This window comes from Larus michahellis, chromosome 6, assembly GCF_964199755.1.
Source record: "Larus michahellis chromosome 6, bLarMic1.1, whole genome shotgun sequence".
Classification (NCBI taxonomy): domain Eukaryota; kingdom Metazoa; phylum Chordata; class Aves; order Charadriiformes; family Laridae; genus Larus; species Larus michahellis.
In genome coordinates this window covers 43,614,695-43,629,381 of record NC_133901.1, presented here as the reverse complement: position 1 = coordinate 43,629,381, position 14,687 = coordinate 43,614,695, and the positions used below count along the sequence as shown (strand labels likewise).

At 40.1% G+C, this 14,687-nt stretch overlaps 1 protein-coding gene across 10 annotated transcripts in view; it reads left to right on the top strand.

The window, feature by feature from the left end:
• The first annotated feature begins 90 nt into the window (after positions 1-90).
• The window catches only part of CDHR1 (cadherin related family member 1), an 83,008-nt gene continuing 68,411 nt past the window's right edge, over positions 91-14,687 (top strand). For 4 of the 10 annotated variants that reach the window (XM_074592228.1, XM_074592240.1, XM_074592238.1 and 1 more), the window contains exon 1: positions 1,932-14,619. The gene's annotated coding sequence lies outside the window, so the exon portion shown is untranslated. Of the gene's footprint in view, positions 418-1,931; positions 14,620-14,687 lie in introns of those variants that run through there. The other 6 variants (XM_074592234.1, XM_074592235.1, XM_074592233.1 and 3 more) reach the window with 6 other exon arrangements.

Here is a 14,687-nt window from a genome sequence, read left to right as displayed (position 1 = left end):
AATAACTTGGTAAAGAGTACTATAAATATTTTTTTTGGCTACAATTTCCTTTGTAAGAGAGTGCCTATTCCTCTGAAAAAAAAAAAAAATCCACAAAAATGATTTCTAGTGTGACTGGCTAGCATGTTTTTGGGGATATTTCCCAGATGAAAGCTGCTGATCTACACTTGGTTCAGGTGGTTCTGTTAGTGTGTAACCTGTTGGCTATTGACTACAGCCAGTGCTGTTTTTGTGTCTGTCATATACTGGAGTAATTTTCATCTCTTCAGTTATAGGGAAGAAACAGTGGATTGTGAAGAAACTTGTTGCAACTCCTTTGTGCCTAAAGTTTATACAGCACAGTCTAGTTCCTGGCACTATTACATCTGAAGGAAAATCTAGTAATTAAATGGAAGAAATCTGTGTATCATGACAAGTGTAAGTAGCCTGTTTAGAGGGTTTTATCTTTTTAAGCAGTTTTATATGCTTAATTTCTGCATACTGTTGCTGTAGCTGAACACAGCGGTGTGCTTGTCCTCAAATTCTGAAATCTGCAGGAAGCTGTCTTACACCAAAATTCTGGTTCTGTGCCTATAATAAAAGAAAATCTGAGCAAAACTCTTTTTGTCTAGGTTCTGAGGACAAAATTTTAGAGGTTGACCATGAACAAGAGAGGGATCTGTGAGTCAGGTTGAAGAGGGTTATACACAGTTGTATTCCCTCATTGAGTTTTAGTCAAGATACTTATTACAGAGTTTTGCTCATTGTTTATAACCAGTTAAGTTTTATGGGGGAGTGAGAGAAATCGATCACAAAAGCAACCAGGATCAGATACTTTCATGGTTTCCTGTTTCAAGTAAATAAATTCATATTTAAGGAAAACAGTTTTCATGTTTTCAAGTGAGATTTAAGAAGGTCAATATTATTTAGTGAGAAGCTTAAGCAGCCGCTTAACTGGCAACAAATACAGGAGAAGTACCTATTTATGTGTAAGCATAGCAGGAAAAAAAAAAGGAGTCATAAGTTTCATTAGCCAGAAATAGGACTGTATTACAATCATGATAAAATAGGGTAGAACCCAGGAACACAGTTCGAGGGCGGGGAAATTTCAAAACTTGCCATGGGTTAATGGGGGTTGTGGTTAGTTCTCTTGAAGCCTTCCAAGTCAATTTTGGATCTCGTGCTACAGTGCAGTGGTTACTGGGAGCAATGTCTTGGTAGAAATTATGCAGGAGGTTGGACTGCATGGTCAAGTTCCAGCCTTTTTTAGGCTTGAGATGTAGAAGTCCGTTTAGTAATTACACAGTATTGGCACTTAATCTATCTCATCAGTTAACTGAAGCAAGTCTGTCAAAAACAATATTCACTTGGACTATGGTTAGATCCATGAATTACAAGCAAAGAAAGTCGGAGTGAAGTGGGAAAGGTTTTCTTTTGTTTGCTTTACAGACAGTAAAATTGAGACTCTACAGTTTGGTGGCTGCAGTGTATTCAGTTGCATTGGTAGCTCACACTGATAAAGGTGGACAAAGGTGTGTGCCATGTTTCCAGCTTGGTTAAGTCAGGTAGTCCAAGGCAGCAAGAATTGCTTCAAGAGCAACATGGTTGATCTTTTCCCCATGTACCGTTTCACTCTGGTACGTGTATGTTGGTGGCATCTAACTGGGGCAGTGGGGCAGACGTGGGTGTTGGGTGGGAGTATTAGTTTCCTTGGCAGAGGGTGTGTAAGAACAGAGATGAAGACCTCCAGCTGAAAGTGTATTATTTCTAGGAGACATGGGGATTAGAAAGCTAAGAGCTCCCTTGTCAGGTTCCACCTGTGGTTCAGGCAATTAGCTAAACTTCATTGTAAATGCCACCTAAGATACAGTGGGAGAAGTGGGAAGGCAGAAAATGTTCTTAAGCAAACTGGAAATGGAAGACTAGAAGTAGTGAACTGGGGTCATCTTCAGACTTGCCAAGAAGAAGGAAAAATCTTTAATAAAATAGGTCAAAGAATGTACAGAATTGTAAGACAGAAGTGTGTCAGGGGAGTAGTTGGAGACAGGAGATGGAATGAAAAAACAAATTACTATATAGCCTGCTAACCTGTAACTTTAGAGTCTGACAGCTGGAAGTTCAAGGCATTTGTACAATAGTCTTTAAAGCATTAATTTTATGAAAGGAGCAGCAAATGTTGTACTGTGTCTTTGCAGTTGAAAAAAGGGTGTTGCTCTTTGCTAAGGTGAGTTGGGGGCTGGGAAGGAAATTGAGTGCAGAGGTAAGTACTTCTGAATCATCCAGGGGAATAAGGGATGCATCCTTAGATTCATATTAGAGTTCAAAAGCCACAAAGGATGTCTCCCAGAATTGTGAGAAAAGTAGTTTGAGTTCTCATTGTTAAATTAAGGCATGTGCTAGAGTCTTTTTGCACTTGACAAAAAGAAACTAGATAAACTCTTAAAATTGCAGTCTTCATAGTCATTATTTCTGGAGGTGGTATGCTAATATATTATAAGATTCATCAATATTTTGTTAAAAGCTCATGCCATGCTAAGAAGAATCTGCGTTTTGTATATGACAATTTATTCTAACCAGGTTGAAGCAGCTGCTTGTGGCATAAGGAGAATAAAACAGTTGGAGCAAATGATCTTGTTAAATTTAGAGATAAATGAAACTAGCTTTTGAGCTGTGAGAAGGCAGGGAATGTTAAGAACTTTCAGGATGCAAAGTTAATTTAATTCAACCTAGACTAGTTATGGTGAGCCAACCTAGTCCTCTGGGAGTACATGCTGGCCTCTGCTTTCAAAGGGGAAGGGTATGTAGTGTAGGAACTGCAGGCTATGGTTGTATTCGCTGTATTAGAGGCAGTAATGACAGAGTCTGGGATATAGTAACTAGCAAAGGCCAGAATGAAGAGCAAGACTGAGATCATCATTTCTCTTAACAGTTTATGGTGAATTGATAATCGCTCAGGAGACTGTCGTGGAGCAGGGTTTAAAACATCTTCCACGGAGCTTTTTTTGCAAGTGTCCTGCCACTCCTTGTTTTGTGCCCTGTGAGTAAATTCTCTGCAGAGCTGGCAGCTGGCGTGCCTGTGAGTCTTGTGTGTGGTGTTTGTGGTCTCTGAGCTCTGTCTGTTCACTCTTCTGTCTCATCAGACGTCTCTATTAAGGTGGGGCTTGTAGCTGTGTATATTTTGCCTGATTTTAACTTTCCTCCTGCAGGCAACATGGTGAAGATGGAATAACAGATGTGTCCCCTTTCCCCCTGGTTTCTTAGGTGATTTCTATTCTTTCTCTAGTCTTTCCAGGCCTTAGATGTGATGAGGGCCAGTTTATCTGGTAGCTGTAGGCTTCTAAACAGAGAGCACACTAAGCCGAGGCAAGGCTTCAGTCCAAAAACATTTACATTGGATACAGCGCTAAGCGTGCTATGCGTGGGGGAAACATCATCTTCTTGTGGTGGTCTGGTGCTCTAGTTCAACCAAGATGTGATTTAGGAAACCGTTTTTGACAGCTGATCTGCCAGAGCTCATGCCTCTGTGACAGGGTGACAAGAGGAGCTGTGTAACCTTCTTGTTATGGAAGCAGATCTGTTCCCACTGCGTGTCACTTCTTCCCCCAGAGTGAGGAAAAACACAGGCGCCTAAGCAGGGAGGGTTATCCCTCTTGCCATTTACTGTGGCTCTAAAAGATTTATCCTTCTTTCACTCTTAGCTGCTGTTGAGAAAGCACTTTTTCCTTCTTTCAGAAAGATGATAGAAGAATACAAGACACTGTTGGGTCTTTTGTACAAAATAACTAGTCTGGTTGCCCAATACTTAGTTCCAGAAAGCTTAGTATGAGGAAACAAAGTGGTACAATGACAAATGTCTGGGCAGGCATCTTGTTCTTTTTCCTGAATAGATAAGGCGTTTAATTCATTTGGCAAGCCTCCAAAGCAGAAAACACTGTGCAGCTGTCAGCCTCTAGGGCTTCTGGAAAGATTTCGTGATTTATCTGCATATTGATGTCTGTCTTAAAAACATAGATAAACCGTGTTTGTACTGCTCTGGCAGGAGGTGGTTTCAGGGCTAGCAGGGGGGTTTGCCTTTCTGAGTGGGTATAAATGGTGTTACTGAGCCACTGTGGCCTCTTCCTGGATCTTCTGTACGTTGTGGATATGCTGATCATTTAACACAACCAAAATAAGTCGGCAACATGAAGTCCAGAATGTGAACTAAGGTGCTTAGAGGCTAAAGTGCTCTGCATTTCTGTAATGGTATGAGTTTCAGCTTCTTCCTATCAGCTCCTACAGAGACACATTTGTCTGAGGAGAATATTGCATCATTTGATTTAGTGTCAGCTACTGGTATCAGCTTGCCTGAGCTAAAATCCCGTGATCCAGTTCACTGGGCACCATTTCAATGCAATGAACACAGTCTGTCCCCCAAAGCAGTTAATTGTCACTGCAGTTGTATTTAAGTGACTAGGAAGTTGTGGAAGAAAAAAACCACATACTTCATCAACAATGGTTTTAATTTTAGCTAGAAATTTGATGGGATAGGAGAACTCTGCTGAAGCTTTTAGTGAGAGCCCAAGTGGTGTCTGAATCCATCTCTGTAAGAGACACAAATGATAGGAGAGTAAGTTTTTTGCATTTCAGGTCAGCTTATATTTCTTCCTTGGGACTCAAATGTAATTTGCAAACATAGCTGGAATTTTGTTTCCTTACATTGTCTTGGGCGGGGGAAGGAATCTGGTTAAGTTACTCGTGCTCCTGAAGGCAGGTATTGCTTTAAGAAATGCAGTTGTTCTTGTTTGGTTTTGCAGTTTGGGGTTGTTGGGTTTTTTTACTTTTTTTTGTGGCATCATTTTTCTTAGAAAAGATGGTGGTGGATGAGGATGCATTGTGTACTGCTTAGGAGGAAAAAGTGATCTTCATCTCTGGATGGGCCATCAGCGCAGTCAGGAACAATGTGAATTGGTAGTGATGGTAGATGTGTACCATCCTGTGTCAGTAGAGGTACAGTGATTTTAGGCTTGCACTCAGTAAATGAAGGCCTGTAACTTAAAACCATTACGTTTATACAAGTAAATTATCATGCTTCTGCTATCTCACCATTGCAGTGGTGGTCAGTTAGTGTCTAGGAAGAAGTCCAGGACTTCCATAGATACCTAGACCACTGTACATTTTATTAAAATGTCTAAGTAATATTTTTCATGGAAGCTGCATTTAATCTTGGATTTTCCAGTTAAATACTTAATTTTTTTTTTTTCCTGATAGTGGTCAGAAGCTCTTTTTGTTTTGGTTTTGGTGTTTTTCCCTGCCCCAGGCAAATTCCTTCTTGGCTAAGTCAGTTTCCAAGAAGATGATTTGTCATGCTATTTTTCTAAATGAAACTGTGGTAATTAAAAAACAGATTTCCACCAATTCTTTCTGGTGTTCAGACCACTAGCAAGAAATGCAAATATATAATATACTACAAGATTGCTCATTCACACAAAAAAACCCGCTGCTGTCTTGCAGTTAAAGCTTAGCTCCTCTGTACAAGTTAGTAAAAAGAAATGCCTTACAGTAGTGCTGAAGATTTGTTGAAGCTTAATGATGATGACCAAACGGGGTCAAAGCTGAGTGAAGGAATTAAGAAAGATAGCATGTCTTTCTGAACCCATTCCCATTCATTGTTGGCACAGGAGAGGTTGTTAAGAGCTAAAAGTCATCGCTTTGAGATATGTGAGGTATGTGTGAATGTGACACTTGTGTTTCCAGAGTGTGTCAGTTCTGTGTTATACGTGTGTTCATAAGCTGTAAGATGGGGGTGGGTGAATGCTGGGTTAATGACTGCTCTCAGAGCCTTGTGCCAGCAGGTTACTTGCCTTTGTAACAGCTGACCTTCCAGTGACAGATTACAGGTCTGAACAGCCATCCTCACCGAGGGTTGCCACAGACTGAGGTACTCTGTTTTCTGGGTTGTAAGAACCTGTCTCCACTTTATTACGATGACTGAAGGTCACTGATATGATTGAATGTTGAAATAAAAATCCAGTTCTTACTTAAATACTACCTGGCAGGGTTATTTAAATGCGTTTTTCTTTTTTTTTTCAAAATTAGTCCGTTTCAAAATTTGAAGTGAACTTATGGCAACCATTTTTAAATTCTAAGTTTGCTGTAAACTGAAGGTCATTTATCAAAGAATAAATAAGCTACCTTACTGGATTCTTTTCAAATATTGAATAGTTTAAAAAAAAAAAAAAAGTCCTTCTCTTTAATGTCAGCAGAAATAGGGAGGAATCATCTTTGTCTTTTGGAGAGTAATTCAAGTTTTAGAGAGGCATCAGGCATACCTAGTGTTACTGTTTTATAGGTGTACTATTATATAGGTTTTATGAATGCCAGTGCATGTTACCTCTCAGCTTCCAGCAGTGTTGCAGGTGGGACAAGTTGGATGAAAGTTGCAAAGCTAATTACACTAAATATTTTTCATAAGGTGAGATCTAAATTTCATCCTGTATTCTGCCATGCCAACTGAAAATACATACAGGGGTCAGGTCTGGCCTTCTTCCAGCTGACTGCGAAGAACCCTTTCTTAAGAAAATAACAGATTTATATGTTTGTTAAAAAAGTTAAAGTAAATTATTAAAAATTATGCAGCTGCTTATTTAGATCATGATTTAAAGCACAATTATTTGAAACATCATGGAAATCCTTAGAAACATCTGCTGTAGTCAGTATCTAGGATCAGATTTTAATTTAATTGCAGGGTAATTTAATTGCCTTGTCTCGAATGTTCTTTGGCACACATAACAAAACAAGGAATTCCTGTAAAAGGTGGGGAATTTTTAGCCATGTTCTGTTTACGTATCATTGAGTCATGCCTGGACCTGCAAAAAATCCCACAGAGTTTTATGGTCATAATTAGGTGTGACAGTGGTCCTTTTTATATATGTATAAGTAACAACACAGAAGTACTGGCTGTAGTGCTGAAAAGGAAGGAAATGGAAAATTAGCAGGTGTGAGAAGTGAGCTGAATGTGCTTTTAAGAACAGCAGTTATGGGACTAGGTAGTGCGTGTTTGAGAGCCAACGGGATGTGTGCCCTTTGGCAAAGAGGGTGACACAGTCAAGGGCATAAGGCAGAGAAAGAGCTCTGACAAAGACTCGGTCAAGGACACCCCTGCTACCACTACTCTGTGATTTACGAAGGAGCAGCCGGGATAAGTATTGGAAGGCAAAAAAATCAGACTTTGTGGTAATTGTGGACCTTGTGGTGTTTATCCTAGCCTAGGTAATGGGTGACCAACACCTGCATGGGATCTTAGCAATGAAGGGAGGAAGGAAGGGTAGAGCTGGTAACATCAAAGAATAACTCATCCTACTGCAACAGCAGGGAGTTCATGAATGTCAGGGAAACAAGGGAGACTGTTGGCTCTGTAGGTAGGAGTTAAGTGAGCAGAGCCTTGCAAAAATCACAAATTAGAAACTTACCTAATTCTGTAGTAGGTGAATCTAATGTATTAAAATTATGAACGCTGAAATCAGAATAAGCATGTACTGAGCTTATTCTGAAGTGTTTATACCTCCTTCAGGTATGCAAAAACTAGTAGTGCCTTGTAGGCAAAGGCCGTATTTTGTAAAACTTGATGTGGCAGTTATGGTTATATCAACCAACTTTGCATGTTTCCTTAGGGAAATAATGAATGTGTATAAAGGGGAAACAAGATTAAGAGTGGATATTAAAATCTGCTTTTTAAAATCATAATTTAAAATTGATTATTTAAAGCACTTTGAATCAATGTCTTCCATAGTGCGTGGGGGCATACTGTGGTCCGTTGTAGTCCCGATCTATGAGATGCTAATTTAATGCAGGCTTAATTTCTGCCATAGCTGTAGTGTGCCTTAGTATATTTGTCATACTAAAAGTCCCCTTGAAAAGCAGGGGATTTTAACAAAAACCTGAGTAGACAGCAAGTTAAAACAAAAAAAAAATTTAAAAAAAAAAAAAAAAAACAAAACAAAAAACAACAAAACCCACATTAACTTGAGCCAATTTTGGCCTTCCAGCCATAACTAGGCATGTCACTCTGAAGAATCTGGATGTGTTTTTTGGTATATACAGAACATAAGGCTTGCTTATACAAAAAAGGAGGGAATGGAAATCTGCAGTCACGAGGAGGGACAGGGAAGTAGTCTTGAAATATACGGGTTTCGGGAAGGCCACTGGTGGGAACTGGCGTGGCTACAGCAAGGCGAACGCTGTGATGAATAGCCAGGCAGTGAAGGTGTGCTGTGAAACCGAAACAGGAGGGTTTCGGGCTTCCTGGCAGCAGGCGAGAGCGGCTTCAGCTCAGCAGGGAGACTGGTGAGGGAGGGACAAACCTTTCTGCCTCTAAATGCAGAGCTCCCGCTTTGTAGAAGATTTCAAAAGCTAAGTTGTTTCAGTCTGGTGTATGCATCAGCAGGTTTCTAGTTGCAACATAGTATGAGAGATTATCCTGAATGGACAATTTAGACCACATGATGAGTGGGAAATTTTATGCTTGAACTTTCTCTCCCATGAGGAATGATGGTAGAGTCTAAGCATGTATATGATTTGAGACTGGTTCAAAAAAAATAACACTTAGGTTTTCATGCATTTGTATTTTATTGGAAAGTCAAAATATTTCTGCCAAAAAGCAGACTCATGCCTGGAAAAAAATAGCTTGGGGGGGGGGGCGGAAATAAAATCAGTTAAACAGTTGCAATAAAAAATATTGTTCACCTATTACCAGGTCATAATAAAAAAAATAGGAGACTGGGACAGAAGTGGATGATAGAGGAAAAAAAAAAAAAGGCATGGGAGTGACAGAAGGGAAGAAAGCAATATGAAAATAGAACAGACTCAAGGGCAGAAACTACAGGTGTCTGCAAACACCAGGTGAGGAGATATTTAAAAAGTAACCTAAATGAGCATAGCTACTGGCACAGACATGCTGAGTAGAGCACATAGGCAGACAGCAATGGCAAAAGTTATAGGCAGATTATGTGAAATAAAGATTAAGAATCAAATAACGTAAGACTAAGGATAGTTTCCCTTATAGAAGGCGATGTGTCTTGAGCCGAATGGATGAGAGCATGTAGGCTGGAGATGCTGCGTACACATTGGAGAAAATACAGGAATGGACTGTTCTGCCGTGTTTTGAAGTAGCGATCACTGATTCTTTCTGGTCTGAGGGCTAAAAACACTTTGCAGGTAACATCTTCCTATTTGCTCAAGAAAGCTGTGGAGATAATGGCAGTCTCCCTTGGTTTGCATGCAGACTTGGAGGTTTGTGGGCAATACTTCAGACTCATCTGGTGAAGTCCTTTGTGCTCTTTTTGGCGCAATGGTTTGGCTTCTCCAAACTCAGAAATAAAAGGTGAAAGGCAAGAGTGTAAACCATTTAAAACTGTTCCCCTGGGCAGACAGCAGAGCTTCCCACCACCTGCTCCATTTCCCCTCTGAGGGGTATTTGGCATGCAGAGGTAAGTATACAGGTTTGCCTCATTTCCCATCACAGTAGCTGGAAGGCTTGGATTGTTGTAACAGCAGAGGCTGAGTAGCAGCCTGCCTCTTCCAAGCAGAAAACAAATAGGGCATCCAAGTAGCACATGCTTGGGGTGGATGGTAAAGTTACAATGCAGTTATCTATATTTAGAAAAATAAGTCTTTGTAAACACTTCTGTTGCCAATATTCTGCTGTAAATATTTCAGAAGAAAAATATGTCTTTTTTGAGGTAGGTGTTGGCAGCAGTGCATTTAACATTCCAACACTTTTCCAGTTTAATTAAATGAACATAGCTAGAAACATCAGTAGCCATCGTGTGATGAGGTTCTCTTATGCAACTTGTCTCCCATCTCACCTGGTTATTTTCCTCTTCTGTATCCATTTTTTATTTCTTATCATGCACACAGGAAGAGAAGGAGATGGTTCTATTCAATGCTAAAAAGACATTAAAAATTCTTTAGGTATTGTCATGGTTTAACTCCAGTCAGCAACTAAGCCCCACACAGCCACTCACTCACTCTCACCCCTGGTGGGATGGGGGTGAGAATTGGAAGAGTAAAAGTGAGAAAAGTCATGGGTTGGGAAGAAGACAGTTTAGTAGGTAAAGCAAAAGCCACGCACACAAGCAAAGCAAAAGAGGGAATTCATTCACCACTTCCCAGTGGCAGGCAGGTGTTCAGCCATCTCCAGGAAAGCAGGGCTCCATTGCTCCGAACATTACCCCCCCTTCCTTCTTCCCCAGCTTTATATGCTGAGGGTGATGCCACATGGCATGGAATATCCCTGTGGTCAGCTGGGGTCAGCTGTCCCAGCTGTGTCCCCTCCCAACTTCTTGTGCCCCCCAGCCCACTTGCTGGTGGGGTGAGGAGCAGAAAAACCCCTGGCGCTGCGTGAGCGCTGCTCAGCAATAACAAAAACATCCCTGTGTTATCAACACTGTTTCCAGCATAAATCCAAACCAGAGCCCTGTATCAGCTACTGTGAAGAAAATTAACTCTACCCCAGCCAAAACCAGCACAGGTATAAAATCTTAGTAGGCTTGAGTTAAATGTGCCTTTTTTAGGATTTTTTTTTTTTCATTTTTACTTCACCTTTATATTTAAGGAGGAAGGATAGTTGACTGAGGCAGCTGCCATTTTCAGAGGCAGAGCTGAGATGCACTCAGTGACGTGATTTTCCTTTTTTGTTTTTCTTTTATCAACAAAGTCATTCTTGGGGGCTGGGGAGAGGGAAATGGTTGTTCTTTGTTAACAGAAAAGCACGGAAGACCTTGAGTGTAAATCTGAGAAATAACCACCTTAAAATCAGTGAAATTAAAATTGGTTTGGGGAGTAAAAAGCTTTAAAATGGTCAGAATAAGTAACAAGAGTTTTTGCATGAGAGCTTTAACCATTTCTATAGAGTATAGTACGTCTATACAAATTAAAGGATTGATTCTGTGTTAACCAGCAAAAATGTTGATTTTAAAAGTACAAGATGATGGCTCACATCTGTATGTTTCAACTACTCAAAAGAAGCCTGAGTCCATAAAACCAACATGGACACTCTGTTGTGCTGTTCGTTTATCTCTGCGTCATTGACTGAACCATAAAAGTATCTTCTGAGAAGCTCAGCAGCGACATGAACTAAAAGCCTTACTACAGTCTGAACGATGATGCCAATGATGAGACACGGCTGCTTATAAAGCACTTTGAAGATAATACTATCTGTAGCAAGGGTTGTTAGTGGTTTGATCCTAGAGCCTCACTAATGTCAGCCTTGGCAAAAAAAAAGACTGTCAGGCATTAGTAATCTTTACAATATTTGGATATTGCTAGGTAGAAATGTAGAGATAAGATTTTGGGGCTAAAATTGGTAGATAAAGGGGTGACCTGATTTGGAAGGCTGCTGGTGCAGTGCAAGAAACAAGCCAAATCCAAAATCTGAAATATGAAAGCTTTGAAAACTGCGGGCCAGGTGAAGAAGGGCAACATATGTGCAGCAGAGCGAAGCCTTCTGTCCTGCTGTAATTCCAAGTCTGAGCCGCTTCCAGGTACTGCTTCCAGCTCATAGGGCTGCATAGCTCACAGCATGTTCTGGTATTGGAGACCCAAATCTTATCAGAATAAACTGTGAGAATTAGATGCTGCCAATCGTAAACGTCTGTGTTATTTAAGAGTCTCAGCTCTGCAGTTGATCCCTGATTGCAGGACTCTTTTTTTTTTTTTTTTTTATGCGTGTTCTCTGAACCTTGATACCATGTTGAATTTGATGAACTTTTAATCTTGATTTTTAACTGGAATCTCTGTAACAGACTTAATTATCCAGATATGATAGATACTGAGAAGTTAATAATAAACTCAGCAATCTGCTGCTTAACTGGCTGTCTTGTTAATTATGTTAACAACACATTGGCAACTGCTTTGATTTAAATCTGCGTTTTGTTTACCTTTTCAGTTCCAGCTCGATGTCCATACAGCTTCCTTTCAGCTGCTCTCTGCCTTTCCCAGCACCCAGAGGAGCACACAAGGTCACCTAAGGAGACTGCTGTAAACGACAGGACACTCTACATCAGAGCATCCCTGTATATGCTAAGACTCAAAGCCAAGTGCTCCTTTTTAACTGATAGGACACTCTTCTACAGCTAGCAGCTTCCTGATTTTGTTGAGTAAACTGCTTCTCATAATAGGAAGGGCTGTTTCTTTTCATCCCTTGAAGTGCAATACAAAGGCCAAATCTCCACCCATTCTGAACACGGCATTCCTTTCAACCAATCTTATAAAAAGGTAAGGTTGCGCTGGAGGCAGACTAGAACTGCTTCAGCCTCCTTGAAGACATCTCCTGACCAGCTGGAAGGATGAAGCTCCTCATGCTTTGTGGCTTTTTGTTTGTCCTTCTTTTGTGTCTCAATGCCTTTACTGCAGAAGGTACAGTATATTCTTCTAACACAACTGTCTCCTTTCTCTTCCTATTCTTTGCTTTTGTGATACAAAATGCTCGTTCTCTATGTTGATTTTAATTAAGGAAAACAAACAGAGCTAGATGACTGGAAAGGAGAGAATTAATTTAGGAAAAGACTTAGACTGCAGAATGTGGTTGCATAGCAATGCTTTGGTTTGTAGTGCTTCCTCTCTGTTACTGCCTGTTGCATGTAGTACAGCATGATTAATTTTTGCGTTAATCTGTGTTCTGAAACCCACCTCTGAAAAAAATTCCGGTTATATTTTTCCAGTAGATAACTATCTGCCAATGTAAAACAATCTATCTTCTGAATAGTGAGAAACACATTAATGGAAGAAGTTTCTACCCTTATGAAACAAGGGAATATGAAACAGTCAGGTCACCAGAACTGGATTAAATGCCAAGTTCTTTATAGAATAGTGAAACAGGTGAGAGTAGCTCTTCTGACCTTCAATCAGTCTTGGCTTTTTTTTTTCTTTTTTTTACCACTGATACTCCACACTTTAATTACTGTATTACCTTGTAGCACCCAGTTACGATTTTGCAGTACTCCAACACGCACGAATTCAGAGAGCAGTTTAAATCTTAAAAACAGAGGTTCTTCCATCTGTCTATAGCCGCATCCCTAGAGATGTCATTCTGTGTTTGCAGGGAGACATTTTAGTAGGATTTTAAAATTCAAAGGTGTAACTTTTAGAGTTACCTGTTTAGATTTGATGTTTGATATTGTAGATCTTTGAGACTCACTGTTATTGTTCTATGGTGTTTATTTTACACAAGATGTAGAGAATGGGTATGAGATAAGGAAAAACAAGTAAGCTGAATGTCCAAAGGTCAGGAGTAGGAGATTTGCTGTGCTTCATACGTTCTACAAACCTCCTAAGAATCACTTTATGTGTAAATAGGAGTGTGGAGAAACATGTGGAAAATGTCTTTCAAACTGGTCAAGTCAGCTGCCCCGTTTTCTCCTTTACCAGAGTCTGTTCTGAGTTTTAGAACTGTTTGCCAAAGCTGTGGTGAGGGAAATGAATGCTAGAACAATGTCATCATATATGTACCTGAAGTCCTTCTGCCGCTCCCTTTGCGTTTTATATTTCTATTTATTCATGTTTCCCGGCCCCCTTGAGGGAAACCTAAGGAACAGTGCAAAGGAAGCTGGGGAATATCTAGATGTGTCTTCAGGAGCATAGCAGAAGCCTGTCCAGGAAGGACAGGAGACAGCAATACTAAATAAAACCCAAATGAATACAAACAGGATCCTATAATAACATTCTTTGTTGTTAATTTGCACCCTAGGAGTTTGGTGCATCACTGAGTCGGAAGGTGGGGAGGAGGTGTGCAAAGGACACTGTCCCTTATCCATAAACATGCTTATGGGAAAGTAGAAGTGCCTGGCTGGGTGTGCAAGATGAATGGACATTTTGTGTAAAACCTGTTACATCAGAATGAAATGATGGTGACAAGACACCTCAAACCTCTTGGATGCTAGAGCAGCCAACATCACTAGTCTTGGCTGTAGAACTGTGCCACAGGGATTTCCAGAAACATTGAGCATATGCGAGATTTTGTTGATGAGAAATCACCTACCTCTGTCCTTTCTGCTCCACCTCTGGTCCAGAGTCAACCTTCTGACTTTAATGTGTCCAGCTCATAATGTGTCAAGTGCAATCAACAGCTCACTTATTTAGGTCCAGTAGGGAGGGGATAATTAAATGGCTTTGCCTGTCCAAAGCAATTTATTCTACCCTCCTGTGCATATGGACACAGAGATACTCTTTTTTTTTTTTTTTCCCTGTTGGTAATCTTTTATATTTTCACTAAGTGATGTAACTCTAAAAAGAGTGTAGAGTCTCTTTCTGAGGTTTAGGCAGCTGGAATTTGCTGCTTTTATTGCCTGCCAACATATGACATCTTGACAATGTATCTGGCGTATCTACTAGTGATGGAAAAGAACAAATTCGTTCCTGTTCCATTCTAGGGACAAAGCTATGCACAGATGTAAAAATCAGTCATGACGATCCTTCGTTTCACAGATCTTTCTGTTCAAAGATTTTAACTGTAATCAAAATGTCTGTGGACTCTAACCTGTTTGGTGTATATGTATGGCTATTTGCACTATCTGTTTTCACTAACATATTTTTCGCCCTTAGGTCGGAAAGTTAAAAAAGTCTGCTGTTCAAAACTGCCCAAGCTCAACAAAAAAGTGCATAAAGGTAATAAGATTTACAGTTTCATTACATTAATTAGGTAATCATTATAGATAAATCACAACGCTTAGAGG